The sequence below is a fragment of the Thermobia domestica genome, chromosome 10, assembly GCF_964235325.1.
Source record: "Thermobia domestica chromosome 10, izTheDome1.hap1.1, whole genome shotgun sequence".
Lineage (NCBI taxonomy): Eukaryota > Metazoa > Arthropoda > Insecta > Zygentoma > Lepismatidae > Thermobia > Thermobia domestica.
This window is the reverse complement of record NC_137463.1, coordinates 120,140,286-120,157,397: the sequence shown is the minus strand read 5'-3', so window position 1 is coordinate 120,157,397 and position 17,112 is coordinate 120,140,286. Positions and strand designations below refer to the sequence as shown.

The 17,112-nt window shown below is 34.6% G+C and overlaps 1 protein-coding gene across 1 annotated transcript in view; it reads right to left on the bottom strand.

Annotated features, from left to right (window-relative positions):
• The window catches only part of LOC145662685 (fatty acyl-CoA reductase wat-like), a 70,118-nt gene extending 64,382 nt beyond the window's left edge, over positions 1–5,736 (bottom strand). The window contains exon 1 of the mRNA XM_081728511.1: positions 5,504–5,736. The gene's annotated coding sequence lies outside the window, so the exon portion shown is untranslated. The remainder of the gene's footprint in view (positions 1–5,503) is intronic.
• Positions 5,737–17,112: the final 11,376 nt, after the last annotated feature.

Sequence of the window (17,112 nt, the reverse complement as noted above, 5' to 3'; positions counted from 1 at the left end):
CTTGGAGAAAATCCGCGGATACAATGTTGTCCGTCACAAACTCATCTACCTGGCATGAAACCAAGACCGCTTGTAGTACTCTACGCGTGGGGAGAGGTGAGCACTCTACCACTAAACCACTGTGTTCCCCTTATTTAATTTATTTCCTACTATATAAAATTTTAGGCTACACTGAGAAAAACCCGTTCTCCGGACAGCGGTATATTGTACAAATATACGGAATCGTCTTGCTTACTACAGAAATCAGTATGGAGCATACGTTATCCGGATGCTACATAGGCACTGCCCTTAGATGTTACATCATCCCGTTGCTGGATGTCTGATATCTAACATTTTTTCGTATATTACATAGTATACTTATGTAACATTCCTCAGCTATATGTTATATACGTCCATTTGTATGTGAGATCCTGACCGCCTATATTGTTTCATACGGAAAGATGGAACACTTACACGGAAAGTATTATAAAACATCCGAATTCAGTTATACGTCTGCTGTACGTTAATTCCAAAAGCTACAGGAATTACGCATGTAACCCCCTTTTTAATTACGCCACTTACAATTTTTTCTCAGTGTATTTTGTCTCATTATGTATGGAGTAAGTACAGGATAATTACAATATGCAAACTTTTAATTCAAGAACTGGGTAGTCATACGAGTTCATAATAACACCTTCATAATCAAAATATAACATGAAGCTATTTTTTTCTCATTCAAATATTCACAATAGCGTTGTTTGTTTCAAAGCCTTGTGGTGCCAATGATGAATTGTACGGGTAACTATATGTAGTAAGCATGCGCCCTCGTATCGAAGGTATTTAACACAATATGTAAATCACCTTGAATATTGGCAATAAGTACAGATTCTATATTAATAATTTAAGTATTATTCATCGTAAATATTTAATATAAATAATAATAATAATAATATAATTTATTAACATTTCTTGTGCTAAAGACAGTCAGAAGACTAATATAGCGCTATATGTTGTATATATAGGAGATTGAATAAAGATACAAGTGGTAAAGTAATTGTCATTGGAATATTTCCTTATATATATTTCTTCGAAAATTATAAAATACATACCTACATAGATATGAATACAATGAAGCTATACACATAATATATGAGATATAAACTGAGATATTCTCCTGTTATCATTTATAATTTGCAAAGCGTAGAATATGCTTTCTTTTGGTAAAAGCTGTGTACAGTTTGGACCTTCATGTAATCATGAATTATGTATCATAATCTTGTATAAGTACTTTCAGGAGTAATTGCTGATAATAATAATATACCCTGTAGTTTAAGAAATTCAAGGTTCAATGTCACAATTAGAAAAACCGCAAATAGGTCTTACTTCGTGTTAACCCAATCCCATCAGAATTGCCTTTACCCACTTGCGTCTGATCTTGCCTTATATTACTCTTCTATATTCTTGTGAGGCTTCGAGTTCAAGTGCTTAATCGATTTACTTTTACTGGGCTTGCTTTAGGCTTAGGGGCACTTGTTTGCCTTTTAGAGTAGTGGCTTGGATACAGAGTTTGAAATGTTTTAAGAAATTTTCCAGTTTTACGTCCAATGCTTATGCTGTGTAGGCTAACGGAGACGGTGTGATGATGAGAATGATGAAAATAGTGTAATGAAGAAAGTGGGAGGAAAAGGGAGAACTCCGAGAAGACCCACGCACATTGTGTTTGTTCACTACAAAGTCCACTGGGCGAGCAGGGATCGCACTATGGACCCCACACATCAGAAATGAACGCTCTACAATTGAACCAGGATTCGAATTACTATGGGGGAAACTTGTACATATTCATAGGTATATATATATATATATATATATCGAAACTTTTTTGTACAGTGATGTAAAATATATAAATAAATACGAAATGGGAAAATCTTTCTTTGGTGTTGAAGTCAGAGACCGGACAGGGAACAGAACTTTTGGTATTGACACAGCATAGTAAAGATATTAGCACATCACTAATTTAACCAAGATGTAAGAGACTGCAATGTAGAAAAAATGGAAATATTTCAGTTTAACGTCCCACGATTATGCCCTTTGGTCTAAGGGGGCTATGATTAAAGCAAGTGAATGATGATGGAAAAATTGGTGGAATTAGGAAGTGGGAGGAAATGGGACTACCCCCGAGAAACTCCCGACACGATGTTACCAATATAGAAAACCAGAAATAAAAATTATAACAGTTTTTGTACCGTATTTTTATAACATAACTAAAAGCCATTAGGTTGGCCACAGAATTCTTGTGTCCCATAACGCGATTTTTTAAAATTATTATTATTGTAAGATAGAATAATCCTGTATAAGATCTCCAGAATGATTTTCACATTGAGTGCAACTTAAAAAAAAAAAAAAAGAAAGAAACGGAAGAACTCCAGTCACTTTAAACATTCGAAGTGCAACGGGAAAACTAGATTATGTGCGAAAAATACGTCATTTTCCCTGAAGCATGTGAAAGGGAAGGCCCGGTGATTCAATGTATAACCTTCAAATGACAATCATTTCTATATTGCAAGATTCTTCGTAAATTTATAGTGAATTTTTGGCAAATGGCCTCTCATAAAGTCATTGTATATTAGTCTACAATTTAGTGAATAATTACCAACAAAGTTGATATAATAATAATAATAATAATAATAATAATAATAATAATAATAATAATAATAATAATAATAATAATAATAATAGTAATAATAATAATAATAATAATAATAATAATAATAATAATAATAATAATAATAATAATAATAATAATAATAATAATAATAATAATAATAATAATAATAATAATAATAATAATAATAATAATAACGTCAAGACAGCATATTTTCTAGTGATTTAGTTTAAAAAAATTCAATGAAACCTTTCAGTTTTATAGGTTATCTGTCGATTATGCCCTGTAGCAATGGTCACCCGCAGCAGAGGCAAAGGCAGTTGTCCTCCTTTGGATTTTCAAAGGATGCTCATTTCTTGGAAATACATATCAAAATATACTCATTTGCACTAACTTACTATAGTACTTAATATATTTTGTACTATATAGTGTTTATATTAAATACTATAGTTCATTTCATGTAGTTAATAAGGATATGTAATTAAATTGTTTTATATGATACGTTATATGCACGCGTATCAAAAGTGTGTAAGTGTGTACTTGCGACTTCGTTTGTGTATCGGTTTTTTACCTCCCCCCGTATTCGGTCTTTTGCCTCCTTCTGGGAAAAAATCCCGTGGGCATCTCTGCTTGTAGCCTAAGCAGACAGATGATTAATGAAAATGAATGATTATGATAGAATTAATGGAATGAAAACGTTGGAAAATCCCGAGAAAACCTACGAACACGATGTTGTCCACTACAAAATTCAGCTGGAAATCGAACCAGGAACCCTTAGCAACAGGGTGAGCATTCTACCACTGAGCCACATCAGAAGTGTCATTTTGGATTGCTTGGAGGGGGCAAAGTTCTTCACCGATATAATAGTTTCACGTTTTTTATTAGTATATTTGTATACAATTGTTTTAAAATATATGTATTGCTCAAAGTCGGGGTGGAGGGGGGCAATTGCCCCACATGTCCTCCTCAAATGACGCCTCTGACCACATGTGTGTAGAGATATTATTTTATCTTCTGATAACGGTCATGTAATAACAAACGAATTCTGTATGATGTTTTTTCTGAAAACCTTATAATAAAACGTCCTTAAATATAAAATAAGCCTGTCCCTTATCACGATATACTGATTTAAGAACAATAAATTCAGGACATGAAGACTTTCGTTACAGTTCTAATGCAAGGGAATTACCCAAGATGAAGGCACAAGACTTGTGACTATTGCTTTCTTAAACAGAGAATATTAAATATTTTGGAAATCGTAACGTATGTTTTGTTACTAGTTTCATATTTAATGGGATCGAATCAAATTGCTTGATTAGATTGTAGTTTAACATTTTATTTTCAGCACCGAAGAGACGTGAACCTAGAATTTTAATGATATACAAAGAGTATGAGCTTCTACCGGAAATTGAACCCGAGTTCTCTGCGCAGAGTTTCGTATGCTAATCATATTACCACGGGGAAGCGTGTTTCAGTCAATTGTGAAGGCTTAATGGTTCTTATACAAAGTGCTCTTTTAGTTCATATCCTTTCAGAAGATCAGAGTGTCAGAAAATGTACGCCGAAGACAGGTATTGAGTTATGTTTGATCAGGAGAAGTGAAGGAAAGGAGAAATTAATTGGGGCGTCAGTTAGGACTATTTGACATTTCGATAGATCTATATTGATCAATCGATCAACAATTTCAAATATTAAAATATTGATTTTGATTTTGACATTTTGATACTCGAAATTTTGAAATTATAATATTTTCGATATTCCGACATCATTCGATAATTTGGAATTTAATCATTTGATACAGTATCTTTTGATATTTCGGTTCAACAGATCTTTGAGGAGGATAAACACCGTGTACGTGGGTTGTCTCGGTATTTTCCGGTTTCCACCTACTTTTCTCATTCCGCATTTCATTCATTATCATTATCATCATCATCACCGTCACCATATCCCATAGTCAGAGCATAATCACGGGATGTTAAACTTACAAATAAATAGACAGATCAGTATTTAACGTTTTTTGATATTTCAGCATATCGATCAAGTTTAGCAATTTTAATTTCCGATATCGAAGTCCGAATATCACACAGTGACTCCTAGTTACAGTCACCGAACTCAAATAGGCGACAGTATATTGGAACAAGTGGTGTATTTTCTGTTTTCCCCTTTTTCTTTGATATTCAGTAAAACACTGGGCAATTTGTAAATATCCCCTGGATTTCTTACGTACATGTAAATTCAATGAACGGTCACAGTGTATACTATTAATGAATCAATAAACTTGAGTTTATTGGAAATTGTTACTTTTGCACTTACTTTCATTCATATTTCAAGAATTTACCGAAAGAAGAAGAAAAAAAATGAATCATGCAGAAATGTTATCTCGTCTCGGGCCTGAAGAGTTTTGATACACGATAGGAATAAAATATTAACATAATGCGGCCAAGGGCACAGAGTATGATGTTCTTTCTGTACTTGTTGAACTTGACCTGCAAATTAAAATAATAATAATGTTACGAAACTTTGACTCTTACCGTAAGTGAAATCAAGATATACAATATTAGATATTAGATTTTCACATTTACTTTTTTAATAAGTTGTCCGAGAGGCACAAATCAACTTTTTAGTGTTTTCGTTTTGGAATCGAGTTCGTAACCCTCGGCTGGCCCATCTTGATTTTTTTTTTTTAATTTTACTTCATGCCACTGATCAAAAGATCGGATGGTACCTTGATCTCTGACTCACTGCCTTCCAAACTTCCATAGTAATTTATTTTCAGTATGAAATTGTACAATAGATGTAACTAGAACTGCAGACATAATATTAATACATACATAGATAATAAATGAAGTAATTTATCTTTACCTGTTAAAGAAACGAATACTTCTGCCGTGAACTTAAGACAGTTGATCGTTAAACCGCTGAACGTGTCATGGGTGTCTCGTCTTCTGCGATCACTTTGGTAAACTATAACTGATACAATTAAGACACGGTCAAGTCAAAAAGTAACGCATATGCATGTGCGAAACGGGAGAGCGAAGAGAGATTGCTGGTGTCGTTCAGTGGTGAGACCGATCGAATGGTAGTATTGTAGGTGAAACCTTGAATTTTTACGCAAGCCAGACTCCCTCCCTCTCTCTCTTGCTCTCGTTGCCTTCCGGAGAGAAGGCGTATCAATCTTGGTTGCGCAGAACTCAGGATGCGCAATGCAAGAAAAAGGCAAGGTGCCTGACCACTCTTATAAACAAAGATTAAAGAAAAAAACAAGTATTCAGGGATTTTCCTAATCCTACAAAAATATGACGTCACATTTGCTGCTTGCTTGTGGTTGTCTATAATTGTTATGTATGCATAACATAAACCTGTTTAGCATCTGGTATTTCATTTCGACATTCATAAAAGATGTAACTTCACGTGTTCCTGTTCGCCCAAGGGAGATTATAAATATAGAATTCATGGTGAATTAATTCTAAGTTTTGAATTCTCGTATGATTTTTATCTTCTAGCTATAACTACAAAAGTTCATTATTATTATTATTATTATTATTATTATTATTATTATTATTATTATTATTATTATTATTATTATTATTATTATTATTATTATTATTATTATTATTATTATTATTATTATTAATGATTCCAGCGATGTGTTGATAAGAATCTTTCTATTGAGTAATATTGTAGATCAGTGGTTACAAATATGGAAAACGAAACCTTTCAGTTTAAATTCCCACGATTATCCCTGTTAGGCTAAGGGAGACGGATGATTAAGGCAAATCAATGATACTGGAAAAAGTGATGGAATGAGAATGTGGAAAGAAACGAGAGTACTCCGAGAAAACCCACGGGCAGAATGTTGTCCACCACAACCTTACTTGTCCGGGGATCGAACTACGGACCTCACTCACCAGTGGTAAGCGCTCTTCCACTGAGCCATCGCATCCCCGTTACGAATCTGGAGAAGGTTGGCTACAGAAAGATTTGTGCACATAGGCTAATGCAGATAAGAAATGATTATACATTATATCCCCATCTAAAATCAAATCCATGATCAGACTATTGTACTAAACCAACGAGTTCGACAAGATATTGAGTTCTTGTGTTTTGTGTCCTTATTTAACATCAAAATTATGAAGGGCGGGACTTACTATTAACTTGGACTCCAACACATGGTCGTGGCTTGAATCATGTGTAGTTTCCGGATGAATAGACCATCATGCAAGATCATCCTTCACAGTAAAAGTATTTCCCCATCACACTATCTTGCCTTCGAGAGAACTGGATTGTAGGTCAACGCTACCGACTGACACTAGTTTATAGGATTTACAAAGAGGGCCGCCAAGTAAAAAATATATATCTATATGTTAGAGTGAAATACATGATGCAACCAGTTGAGAATGCTCCAACAGCATTGCCAGAATGAACTTAAAAACAATTATTTTTTCTTATTAACTTCTACAGGCTTTGTACCAATTGTTCTATGTACTTTATTATTATACTCATTAAACAATTCTTGTAATATGTCTATCCATTTATAAATTCCTTGTGTACTATTTTTTTTTTCATATTTGTTTTGTTTAGGAGCTATGTTAAAACGTTCTACGATATGTTGTTTTACGAAAACATGTTCAAAATGGGAGGGGGGATAAAAATTAAAAATTTCGCAAAGCATCATCTCTCTATGACTTACGGTTCCCAAAATACGGCTTCTTAAATCTCCTGAAATCAAAACTTTTTTAGCCAATATATGGGGAACGGTAAGAGTGACGCGAAAACTTTTTTGAGATAGTTTTTGATGCTTTATTGAATGGAGGGCTCAAAATTGAAAAATTTTGTAAACACCTCCCTTACACACACATAAATTCACGCACACTTACAAAATTCAGTAACGAACTTTTTAAGTTCGTTGAAAATAAATAAATAAACAAATATTTTTTTGGTATCAAATACTGATATATCTAAATTGACGATCCTAAATATGAGTAGAAATGAAAGAAACGAGTTTAAGATTTCCAAAAAGATTAGCGCAGTGATACAAGATACTAGCAACGTAAGAATACAACAAACCTCCTCCACCAATAACAGGCGATGAAGAGGAATTGACAACTGTCAACACAAGGTAAAAGGTGGCTAAAGATCCGTGTGATTAAACCTTCTACAGTAGTTAATCAATGAATCTTTCATATTTCTTTTAACGAAACACAAACTTTTAATAGTGTCAGATATCGAACAGGTACCGGTACGTCATGTCACTCAAGCTCATTGGAAAATGTCTTTCTGGTGAACATAATTGTGTAAGTGTTTTACATAATAATTAGAAGTTGATTTAAAATAAGAAACACAGTATAAGACAAGGCAAATGTTTAACATTTCAGCGAGGATGTTTCCAGTCAAAATCTTGATCTACAGAAACTTTGAGAGACTTTCTCATGGATTACTTCCCCATAGGTTTATTCAAAAAATTTACGCTATTATTACGAATTTCGTCTGAAACGTTCAGTGCATACCCATGATATTGGTACACTATTTATTTTGACATACACAACATGAGTATCTCATACGAGAAGGCAAGTTGACTAATTATGGGAAAAAAAGCTTAAGCTAGATTTTCTTAAAAATTATGTTCCTGCGACATAAATTTTGAATAACAATTTGCACAAAAAGAAGAAAAGCGATTTTACAACATAATTTCAACAAAAAATATATTTTGTAGAAATTGACTAAATTTTGTTTAACAATTTCTATGGATTTCACTGGATTTCTATTTCCCGATGCGAGAAAACAACTTGACCCGGTCTTGACGTAGTGAAAAGATATTTAGGAGCAATTTAGTGAGCACGTGAGAACATAATTTCAATGAAATCAAACTTACGTTGACAAGTATTGTAAACTAGAAAAATGTTGCACGTAGTTATTAAGATATTTTCCATAATCTTTATTTTTCCCGTATAAAGAACCGGTATTCTGTTAGTACCAATATAAATAATTGGAATTTTAGTTAATACTAGCTAAATCTGCACTCTTTACACAGTGCATCATTCACATATGAACATGAATCTCCTTATCATTCTTCACAACATATGCACATATGTACATGCCCCTTTACAGACACAAATGAAGGACGTCTTGATAAAAATCATAAAGGAAATATTTTTTCGATTATTTTTTCAATATCTCGCACCGTTTGCAAGATTTGAGCTTACTTCCGGTTGGAGTTTCTAATTCATGTATTGCAGTGTTTTCTTTCTTCTTGCATGCAGTATGAAATAAGCAAATACCTTACACACACAATTAATTATATACTAATGTCAGTGATATATGGTGTTCATTGGGCAAAACACTCCAAACAATAAAGATTCATCTTACTGTTAGACTAGAGAAATGGTTATCCTTCGATTTCCATTATAATTTGGCCATCAAACAAACGCCTGAGATACAGATATGTAGTGTTGGAATGTTTAACTCGTATTATATAACGCTTTACTTTTTAAAACTTCAATACTTCCAGTGTACCCCTAAAACGCGTAATAAAGTAATAACGACATTTTTTAAATATTCAATTAGAACTAAATAATCTACACAGAATTTGCACTCGATCAGTGTAAACGGCATCTTTCTAGAGCTTGTGGTTTCCAAGGCATCATTGTCAAAAAGAATTGACCACAAAAGATAAACGCCCACAAACATATAAACCTAGCGTTTTAATATGTAGATTATTTTAAAATATTTTTAATTAATATTATTTTTAAAATATAAGAATTTAAATTATTCTTGCTCGAGAGAAAAATCAGAAACGAAATACAATACAATTAAAAATGCACGTTTTTAGTTGTAATTGTAACACGATCTTTGTTTAAAAGAAAGGAAAACATAGTTACAGCTTTCGAAATTTCATCTCTCTCTAAAAGTCCCAAATTATTGCGAATTCCACAACTTGACAGCATTCTCTCTGCCTCCCAAGAAAATTTGCAAATAAATCATTGCACCTTATTTTTTGAGCAAGTCTTGGATGATGAACCAAGGACACCTTCCTTAAAATCGCAACTCAGCAGTTAATTTCTTCACATCACCTTCAATGCTACGCTTTACTATAAGCTACTTATATTAAATAATTACTATTGACCAAAGAAAAATAATATATATATTAGGGAAATTAATAAATATATTTCATACAAATCAAAATTATATACGATATATTTTAAATACCTACGATATTTTGAAACCAAATACTTGCATCTGGTTCCAATTATATCTATGAATTATGTAAGAACCTTCCTAAGGCGTAATTTAAGGCGTAATTTAATGTAGTGTAGGGAAATAACAGCAAGTTCTTCTTCAGGTCAATCAAGGAGCAATGTATATCTTCTTGTTTTCTTGGCTCCAGGGAACTGTTTCAAGGTCTATTATCCATTTCTCCGTAACACGCCATTGCTACCCTGCCCTATTCACAAACGATAGTCGATGAAACCTAGTTATTAGTCACATAGAAATTGCAAAATTTTCGACTTTCAACTTAGTTGGTTTGATCCAAGTTCTTTTTTCGTTCCCTCAAGTTGCAACTGCATATGCATTCGGCTTTCAAGGTAAACCACATATAATTTCAAATGTATCTGAAAAAGCTGCAGTAAGAACCCAAGAGCTTTAGGTTATATTTGTTGTGCATGATATCATATAATTACTTTTCTCGTTTGATCACAGAGGGCTCATTGTAGGTCTAGGCAGCAGTCAGAACATGGAAACATTTTTCGTTCCGGAGCTTTTACATCCTTTAATATCATGATTGCCCTCCTTCAATTAGAAGATACATAGATACGACACTGACAAGTGAGAGAAAATACTGCACCAAGTGAAACAATGAGTGAAATGCAACGTAGAAATAAAATTTAGGTATTTGATACTTACTTCTTGTCTCACTATTGGTTTCATTCAGTGACGTAGCTACGGTGGACATCTGCCTCTGAGCGCAGCATCTGCGGGTGCCAAATTGATATTAAGTAATTACGAATGAATTTTAGAATTAATTGCTTTCCACTCTTAAATGCACTTTGTAACGTATCCACAGATACAGTTATATGTGCCCTGCTGTAATGTCTCCTTTCTGCTATTACTCTAATCATTTTAGTGAATTTACATTCAAATTATTATAAAATCAGAGCGTCAATGTTTACTGTATACTTTTATAACGTCTGTAACTCATGTTCAAAAGTTAATTTCGTTCTCCATTCTTTGGTAATAGTAGGAGCTACCAACAAACTCCGAAATGAAACATTTCTTTAATTGCAGATCAAATACAATGAGAAAAAATGTAGGCGGCGTACTTAGAAAGGTAGGTTACATGCGTAATTCCTGTAGTTTTTGGACTTAATGTACAGCAGACGTACAACTGAAAACGCATATTTTATAATACTTTCCGTATAAGTGTTCCATCTATACGTACTTTCCCTATGAAACAATATAGGCCATCAGGATCTCACATACAAATGGACGTTTATAATTGAGGAATGTAACATAAGTATATGCATGCGTAGTGGCGTATTTACGATTTTGTTTCGGGAGGGGCTTTGCTAACTTTCGGGGGGGGGCTTTGCCTGGAAATGTGAAAATTCTGCAAGATATTTCATTTACTTTACTATACTAAGTAAGATTTCGGGGGGGGGGCTTAAACCCGAAAGCCACCCCCCTAAATACGCCACTGTGCAAGCGATATACGGAAAACTGTTAGATGTCAGACATCCTGCAACGGCATGATGTAACATCTAAGGGCAGTGTGTATGTAGCATATGGATAAAGTATACTCCATACTGATTTCTGTAGTAAGCAAGAGGATTCCGTATATTTGTACAATATACCGCTGTCCAGAGAACGGATTTTTCTCAGTGTACTTGTAGGTAGATAAGAGCATCTCATTTACATTCTTTCTTATAAGATAATTCTTAAAGTTTCCCCTCTTTTCTGTCGTTAGGTCGATATTCACTACTCGTTACTAACAATTTTCACCCTAAAATTAAATGTGATGAAACCATAATTGAGAATTGCGGCGCCTAGTATCAAAAACAGCCAAATACTTTCTTTTCTTTCTTTCTTTCTTTCTTTCTTTCTTTCTTTCTTTCTTTCTTTCTTTCTTTCTTTCTTTTTTCTTTTTTTCTTTTTTTCTTTTTTTTTTTTTTTTTTTTTTTTTTACCGAAATTGAGTTATATATCGCTTGTTATATGTTTGATCTAAAGGAGTTCCATGGAAACAGCATTTTTTTTCAAAAGCTTAATATTTCATACTAAAAATGAAAATTTGTAAGCCTGTATAAGGAGTTTCACTGCACATTTTCACATTTTGCCAGATTACTCGAAACTAAGCGAAGTGGATGGGGCGGGTTTTGATGCTAGGCACCTCAATTATTAAACAAGTTATGGCCATATATGAGGAAACAATTCTAGTTAAATTTTGTACATACCTTGGAATTAAAATCCATTTAGAATTACTGTGTAGGGAACATTAAAATCATAAGCTTTCCTACCTGACGACGAATGTTCGAAATTCAAGTCAACAATTAATTTTATCAGCTAATCGTGTGTAAATAGTAGTAGGCTATGCTTTAAACATCCTGCCTGTCTGCTGCTAGATCTTTTGTGACAAAGTTAAAGATCAATGACTTCAGCATAGTTTGCAACAACAACAAAAAAAAGAAAAGTATAATTAGTCGACCTTGTTTGATACATAACCCTGTGAAGAGTGCAGCAGTTTGCTATTCGTGTCTACTTTTTCCACCAAAACATGCAGTTAGTAACAGTTCTCTGGAAACTGATTCGTTTTAATAGTTGGAAAAACCCCTGAAAAAATACTGATGCACATGAGAACTCCCAAAGGCATTTGGATTCTTTCACGATGTAGAATGAAATGTAAAGGAGAGTGATTTATAAAAAAGAAAATAAAAGTTTAATAATAGATGCAAGCCTTAAAATCAAACTGGTGAAGAAAAGGAAAAATTGAGACAAACACTAAAAGTTTATTATGGTACATAAAGTCCTTCTTTCCATCCTTACTCTTAACTCCATGTCGATGGAACATGAATTTGGACTTAAGCAGCATTTGGAATGCCACTATTCAGCTTAGCGACCCTGAAAACTATGGATAACTACAGATCACAATGTTTTTGGGATTATATCGGGATATGCATATATGTACAATGAGTCAATAGTATGTTGTTTTAGAATAGAATATTTAATTATGACAAACAAACAGTCAAGCTATTGTTTCTAGTATTATAATAGGACATTTGTCATAATTAAATATTCTATTAATTCTTAAATCGATGTAAGTTAATTGAAAACAGAAAAACTGGAACTAAAATTTAACTTTGCGGTTTATTTTTATTTTTTTGGAGGGGGGGGGGTGCTGTAATGGTTTCTACAATGTTCTCAAAAAATAGCTTTGAACCTAACTTATGCTCTATGGATATGATCCTAACGGTGGTAAATCGTTGTTGTTCTGTTAAGTTTCAGAGATAATTTTTTATGATCTTTAGTTTACTAAACTCCTTTAATTGCGTTATAATGAAAATAAATATTTGCTCAGTTTTGTGAGCATGAATCCGGTGCCTGGGGCACAAGCCCCATTTGCCCCCCTTAGTTACGTCACTGCTGTGCTGTCTCCTACTTGATGCCAAGAGGCAGTTTGGAGAGAAGCCGAAGGCTTTGCGGGAGCAACTAGTAACAATAATAATAATGATTTACAACAGCGCAATTCCTCTGATTGAGCCACTAATTGGTCATCTAATCTTCGAAGTTCTTAACTGAGAGAGAGAAAAATTGGCTGCTTCTAGCACATAACTAAGCCATCGAAGGAAAAAAAAAAAGGTTAAAAATTCAACCCATAAATGTGGTTTAGAAAAGAATAGTTCCTTTGGATCTACCGGGTCCAACGCTGTCAGTCCTACAGGCTATATGGGGCTTTTGATACTTACAAAATGCTAATGCAGTTATTTCCTTCAAGAAATTTAATGTAATGTAAATCAAAAGACATATTCAGTTCCTTTGTAGCTCACAATTCGTGTTACAACTATGTTGTTGATCGCGCGATTAGCTTTTGGATCACAAGAGTAAAAGTACTTTCTTTTAATCATTTGTGCTCTTGAAATTTGAGCTCCCCAAAAGGAAAGTAACATTAAAAGATCTTATCAAATAAAAAGTGAATTTCGGTTCACGTTGTGAAACTACTCTAAACATCAAAAGTATGGCGATCGAACAATTAAATCTGAATTAATAGATCTACAACTTGCTGTTTCAATAGGAAGTTCAAGTTGGCAATGGACCCAGGGTCCATATTAAGGACAATTTATCATTTTGCTCTAGTGTTATCTTCCAGACAAGAATTTTTTTTTTTTCGTCTTGTTTCGTAAATTTTGTAGAAATCTCGTTTCGTCTAGATTTTCGTAAAGCTTTGTAGTCTCGTCTCCTTTTGTTAATCTATAAATTCATGATTTGATTTTTTCTTAGCTTCATCTAGAAAGTTATTGGAATCCTTTCGTGTCCCGAGGGCAGGGATGTCAGTTTGGTGAGCACGAGTGGGGCAATTGCCGCCTCAGTTTGGGAAGAACGTGCTTTTTTAAATATTGTGTATTAATATACCAATAAAAAAACGTGCAATTCTTACGTCGGTGGACAATCTTGTCCTCCCCACTGGGAAAAATATGAAATAATGCTACTGCACGAAAGGGACGCAAAGGATATGAAGTAATAAAATTGAAATGACGTTTATTATTAGAGTATATTGTGTATCTTCATTGTGTTCGTACAATCACTATATATATATATAATTATTATGAATCATGTTACTCTAAAACAGTGTTTGAAATCTAAGACTTGTGTGAATTAGTGTTGCCCACGACATCATAAAATTTATCGTCTTGAAATTGACCCAAGAATAGTCATGTTTCTTGTCTCGTCTCCAATATACAGGCTATGGTGGCACGATCCCCGACCAAGTAAGTTTATGTGAGTAGTAGTGTGTCCATGGGCTTTCTCGGAGTACTCCAATTTCCTCCCACATTCTAATTCCACCGATTCTTCCAACATGATTCACTTGCCTGAATCATCTGTCTCCCTTAGGCTAAAGGGCATAATCGTTGGACGTTAAACTGAAAGACTTTCGAATTTAAATGACACTTCTCGCGTCGGCTCTCTTCTTTTCTTCGTAAGAAGAATCGAGACAAGACAAGAAATTTCTCTCTCGTAGACAACGCTATTTTGTTTTATCAGAGATGCTATATTGAAACCGAAGATGAATAAACCCATCACTTCGAGTTTCAATAGAAAGATGCGGGGGAGGGGAGATTCATGGAACCTATTCTTAAGCCACTGAATTCATTTCAAGAACTATTTATGGCTCTTTTACCGTTTTGTAATGTTGACCACGAGATGAGAGTCGACACAAGAAGGACACTTTTAAGTTCGAGAAGACACGTAAAATATGTCAATTCTCCTCTTATTTTCGAGACAAGTATCGAGTCGAGAAGAGAACTTGCAGGAGCCTCGTAGACAACACTAGTTCATCAAATTTTCATACTTGAAACATTTCTTAAAGTGTTACATGGATCATGGTTCCAGTACTTTTCTTTGGATTTGTCCGTCTCTCTTCTCAATTCATTGTTCAGCCTTCTGTATTCATTGATGTCCGTGTTTTTTACCCTTTTGCGTTCCTCCATCTTCTTAAGCATCGCTTCAGTTATCCATGGTTTTCTCGGTGCTCTTTCCATCCTGCCAATGTTATTGTGGACTCTATCTAGTAGAATCTGTTTAACTCTTACCTAACTATTTTTTACATTGCCGACCATATCGCCCATCGCACAGAATTTTTCTTCAATCTCTTCTTTCATATCGTTGTCGATATTTCTTAGTCGCTCTAAGTTCCATTTTCGATTTCTCCTCCTATTTTTCTTGATCGACTTTAACCAGGTTTGCACTTCTGCCACTAGGAGATTGTGATTCGAATCGATATCCGCTCCCGGTAGTGTCTTCACGTCTTGTACACTATTCCTTAACGTTGCTTCACAAGAATATAATCGATTTGGTAGCGTTTCTTATCTCCTGGACTTTTCCACGTGTACATCTTGGTTTTTATTTTCATAAACCACGTGTTCATCACCAGCGGATCATGTTGCCTGCAGAAATTGATAAGCATTTGACCTCGTTCATTTCTTCTATCTAGTTCAAATGGTCCCACTGTCTTATTTGCAGCTCCTTCTACTACGCTATTGAAGTGTCCCATTACTATGGCGTTGGCCTTACCTCTTCCTTCCTGATGCAGTATGTCAGTAATCTCATCATACATTACTTCTACTTCAATGTCGTCATGGTCGGATGTTGGCATGTATATGTATGTTGGCATTTATACACTTGTATTATCACAATATCTGCTGATTTTGCACTTAGTTTCACTAATTTCCCGACACTGTCTCACTTTCTCCCGGCAATCTTACTTCACTCAAGCCCACTATGTCCATTTCATATTTGTCCATTTCCATTTTCAAATTTTTAAGTTTACCTGCACGTACGGTTCCTGCAAGTAGGGCTCGTACGTTCCAGGTACCCATGCTGAAATGAAAGTTACTATTTTCTCCTTTGATGATTCTTCCCGGAGTAGTCCCCAGCCGGAGATCCGAACGGGGGACTATTTTACTTCCGGAATGTTTTACCTCAGGAAGAACCATCATATTTATTTCTTCTGCTCCTTCGTCAATTCTGGGAAAAAGATAATGTGATAGTATCCCCATTTACTTTCCACATCTCCATGCCGTTGACCATCTAGTAGTTCATCTATCTTTTAGGACAGTTTCCCCTCTTAAGGACAAGAAGGTTCCCTGTCCACCCTCCGAGAAGGCCATTGGCACTTGATAGAGGTTGATTCCTTATCCCGAGGGTCGGTCGGTCCACACCTACATTAGCCGCCAAAGATGTTGCCTGCTTTCTCCCGCGAGGAGATGTAGGTTGGGATTTTCCCGTCGTTTAGAATGAGACCCGAAGGCTTTCCTCAAACCTCTCCAACAATTCATTATTTATTATCGAATTCAAATAGTGGAATTTATGATGAAAAACAGGGTGCGAAATCCTTGGGGAACGGGGGAATTCCCCTCACTAAATACAAATATAAAAAATGGGAGCCTGACAATACAATTCATGCAGGGATGTAATGGAGGGTATACGCGGGTATACGGCGTATACCCACGTCTAATTTTTGGAAACTATCGTATAGCCACCTGAAATTTAGGAGGTACGCAGATATACGCTACATTCGATCAATAGTAGTATACTCACTTCATTGGAACAAACAACTGTTTTTCATGTACTTTTCAAAACAAAAATATCTCACTAAACAGCTAGTCGTCAGCCTGTTACCGCAAATGATGTCTAAATTCTTTTAAAATATTTGCGTTTTCTGGGTGTGGGAATCAAATTTTCTGAGAATCTCTTCTATAATGG